Source organism: Bidens hawaiensis, unplaced genomic scaffold (assembly GCF_021521415.1).
Source record: "Bidens hawaiensis isolate Kalapana, Puna unplaced genomic scaffold, B.hawaiensis_p1.1 tig00029584_1, whole genome shotgun sequence".
Lineage (NCBI taxonomy): Eukaryota > Viridiplantae > Streptophyta > Magnoliopsida > Asterales > Asteraceae > Bidens > Bidens hawaiensis.
In genome coordinates, this window is record NW_027494890.1 from 139,606 (window position 1) to 144,388 (window position 4,783).

Sequence of the window (4,783 nt, forward strand, 5' to 3'; positions counted from 1 at the left end):
TTATTTCATGGTTGTACGACTCGGATCTTAAGGTATGTATTGTTAAATGGGAGCACGAGGTTCAGTACTTTAAACGTGCTACAAACATGCTGACGATGCTGCAGTGGGACATGCGTACACTAGCTAGTAGACCATTCATGAATCGAGGTAACAATCAATGGGCACAATGGTTATATCAGCATTTATTACATGAAGTAAGGTATGGTTTTAAGTATTTCAAGCTTCAAGTGCTGACTCGGAAGTACTTAGACAAGATAGACTTGCGCGCTAGATGGAGAAAACTGTTGGGTTTTAACAAGATTATCAAAGCCATAAAACCTCACTTTTATGAAAAACGCAGCGGAAATATATTTTAAATCTTGTTAATTTGATGAATGTAAAACCAATTTTACACATGCAAAACCCAAACCCGGATCCAAATACGAAAAACATACTTATAAGCACATGCATGTCACCTGAAGTTCATGCATGTTAAACTACCTTTCAAGTAACCAAAACCCGGATGAAGGAGATAAAGAATGAAAGGCAAGAACTTGAATATGGAAGGTCCTCAAGCTAGCATACCCAAGCCTCCGACAATACACCTATTAGCTAGGATTTACACACTTGAAAAACCTCCTTCCTTGGTTCCTTCCTTGGCCGATTATCAAAGAGAGAAAAGAACGGAAGAAAGTTTTGTATCTTGTGTAATGAAAGAGAGAGTGTTATGGGTTCATTCAAGGCACCACCCCATTTTCCAATCAAAGCACTTGCACGTACCCACTATGTATTTGAAATAATAATAAAATAAGGAAAAGAGGGGGGGCTTCCTTCCTTTTCTTGTTTTATTATTTTTAAAAACTTTCTAAATATATATTGATGTTATAAAACTTATATTTTGTTATAAACATAACACATTATAGGTAACATGCTAGGTAACAATTTTCACATATTGTTACTTAATCATCTTAAATAACACTATGGAATGCTCTCTCTCAAAGTATAAATCATCCATATGATTTATTCATTTCACAAGTACATTGTATTTAGAAATCCTTTTCAAATAATGTAAATGTCAATATTTATTTACTTATGATCATATCATATATAAACTAAAAATATAATTGGTGTTTGTCTAGCTTGTTATTGGGTATGACCCGACTTGGATCATAACGTACTAGCCACATCAATTATAATATGTGTCTTGAGCAGACCGAGTCCAACAATCTCCCACTTGCACAAGATACATAAGAAGATTGATGCAAGCAAATACCGCCTAACTACGGTTTACTACCCTAATACGCATGACGAAGTGCCATTCAATAACATCATCCTTTACAAGTCCCTTACTTGAAATGATTTAGGTGAATCTATCATTTATCCTTTTGTCTCAGATGTCATGTCAAATCCAGAGACACAGAGTGATCATTCTCTGTTGATTTAACTTGGTAGGCCTTAGACATCTTACTCTCAACGAATAAGAGGGACAAATCCTCTTTTGACTACATATGTCTCTCACAATCACCTTGTACTATACCTGATCTTAGCCTTATGTACTGTCATATTTCAGAGTAGTGAAGAACTAAGTCAAAGTATAATATTTGGTGAATATCAAAGCCCAATATGTATCTCAGGTTGAAGGATACTATGATATTCGCCTTTCCTCAAATTTACTTATGATCAATCACAAAGATTCCATGTAGTAACATTTGAGAGCGGGTCAGTCCAATATTTATATACTATAAATATCTATGAACCTTGGCAACAACCTTTTGATCTATATTCATACCTTATGAACATCCACCAATCCAAGTTCATAATAGTCTTACCTTCATACTTATTCCCACAAATATGAGCGACTACAGACATTTAAAATAATTTACTTGTTCACGAATTTAAACATGCTAAAATGGAACATAACTCAAAATGTCATAATCATAAACCACAATCATATGAATGAGTAAAATAACAATTGTTCCGATATCCAAATACAAAATAGATCATATTCAATCACTAGAATATCGAAGTCCTAAGGCACAAGTGTGACCTTCATGCTTTGGCCTTTCAAGGATCTTCATGAGTGGATCCATAATGTTTTGATCGGTGTGAAATTTGTGAATACATATCTTTCCCTTTTCAACTTCATCCCTTATGTAGTTGAACCTTGTGCCTCGTCTTTTGATGTGCACGAGGTTCCTTGATTTGAGCAATCACACCCTCGTTGTCACAAAAGATCTCTAGAGGGTCCTGAATGGTACGGACCACCCCTAGATCGGCAATGAATTTCCTTATCCACGCAGCTTCTTGAGCTGCCAATGAGGCGACGATGTATTCTAATTCTGTGGTGGACAATGCTACCACATCTTGTTTTGAGCTCTTCCAAGAGACTGCCCCACCATTCATAACGAAAACATATCCCGATTTTGATCGAGAATCATCTCGATCGGTTTGGAAACTTGCATCCGTGTAACCTTTTACAACGAGTTCCTCCTCACCCGAACCGTATATTAGAAACATATCCTTAGTCCTTCTAAGGTATTTCAATATACTCTTAACCGCCATCCAATGGCTACTTCCCGGATTTTGTTGGTATTTACTTGTCATGCTCAAAGCGCATGACACATTCGGTCTAGTACATATCATTGCATACATGATGGATCCTGTAGCCGATGCATATGGGATCCCATTCATTTTCTCTTAATCATCCTTTGAGCTTGGACATTGAGATGCACTCAATATCGTTCCTCTTTGAATAAGTACCAAACCACTCTTAGAGTTCTCCATCTTGAACCTTTTCAAGATTTTTTCAATGTATGTACTTTGGTTTAAACCTATCAACCGCCTTGATTTATCCCTATAGATCTTTATTCCCAAAATATAAGCGGCTTCACCAAGATCTTTGATGGAAAAACAACTTCCAAGCCATGCTTTTACACCTTCCATGGTTGGAATGGCATTTCCAAATAGTAGTATGTCATTAACATACAATACTAAGAAATTGATGATACTCCCACTAGCTTTCTTATACACACAAGCTTCATCGGCATTCTTGATGAATCCAAATTTCTTAACTTCTTCTTCAAAATGGTGATTCCAACTTCTAGATGCTTGTTTCAATCCGTAGATTGATTTCTTTAACTTGCATACTTTATTAAGATGTTGTGGATCAACAAAACCTTCAGGCTGAACCATATAGACATCTTCCTCAAGATGCCCATTTAGAAAAGTGGTTTTGACATCCATTTTCCAAATCTCATGGTCATAATATGCGGCTATGGCAAACAATATCCTAATAGACTTTAGCATTGACAAGGGAGAAAAGGTCTCATCATAATCAACCCCTTGAGTTTGAGTAAAACCTTTTGCTACAAGTCGTGCTTTATAAGTATCCAAGTTTCCATGCATATCGGTTTTCTTCTTGAAAACCCACTTACTTCCAACCGGTTTGGAATTAAGAGGTGGTACAACCAAATCTCTTACTTTGTTGTCATGCACGGATTGCATCTCAACGTTCATGGCTTCAAGCCATTTATCACAATTGGATTGTGACATTGCATCACGGTATGTGGTGGGTTCATACGAATCTACCACATAGCATCCATCCATGAAAAATCCATATCTTTCGGGTGGATAACTAATTCTACCGGATTTGCGAACGTTTTGTGTGTTTTGATCAACCATTTGATCATTCTCAACAACCTCTTATTGATTTCTAGTATCAACCAAACATGTATCGACTTGTGGTTCTCGATCCTCCTCGAGTTCCACCGTTATACTAGTACCTTCCATAAGGAACTTAGTTTCCAAGAACTTGACCTTTCGAGCAACGAACACCTTTTGCTCGGTTGGGTTGTAGAATATCCCATAGAGTCCTTGGGATATCCTACAAAAATACACTTAGCGGATTTTGTTGGTGCATTCTGTGACCGTCGCTATGCAATTCTGACCAGCGGATCGTCACAGGCGAAGTTAGCACAACTTCGCCTAGGCGAAGTTATAACAACTTCGCCAACGGCGAAGTTGTAACAACTTCTGCCTTAGGCGAAGTTATCACAACTTCGCCCTAGGCGAAGTTATGAACAACTTCGCCTACTGAAGCCCAAGCCCGTGAAGATTGTCTATATATACATGTGTCGTGTTAGGTTATGTAGAGTGAATCCAGTAATTCAGAGAGTGTGTGTTACAGTTTGAGTGTCAAGAGAGAGCAAGAGAGTGAGAGTCGTGTGAGACGACCCGAGGTAGAGCTCACCTCGGGTCAGTCGTGTTTCTGTTTATGTTACGGTATGTAACGTGTTTTATTATTATATGAATCTGCAGATTTGATTATCCATTCTTGTATTTGTTTGTGTATTTGATCGTGTACGTGTTTGTATTCTTCGTCTATACACCATATACGAGTCTAGGAGGATTCCGCACTCCTAGACCTCGTGCGGATCTCGTATCGATCAGCACCGGGACTAACAAGTGGTATCAGAGCCTTAGGCTCTTACGCTATGGTTCGAGATCTGCGTTTTTGGTGTTTCTGGCACGTTTCTGTGCGTTTTCGGCCGAACAGCCGCCGCAGGCGAAGTTATTGGGTTCAGGCGAAGTTGTCGCTTAAATTTTAGGGTTTAGGCGAAGTTATGGCCAGGCGAAGTTATGGCCAGGCGAAGTTATGAACAGGCGAAGTTATGAACAGGCGAAGTTATGGCCAGGCGAAGTTATGAACAGGCGAAGTTATGGCCAGGTGAAGTTAAAAAAAAAAAAAAAAAAAAAAAAAAAAAATTATTGTTTGGAGTTTTCGTCTGTATGGCCGGGTGTACAC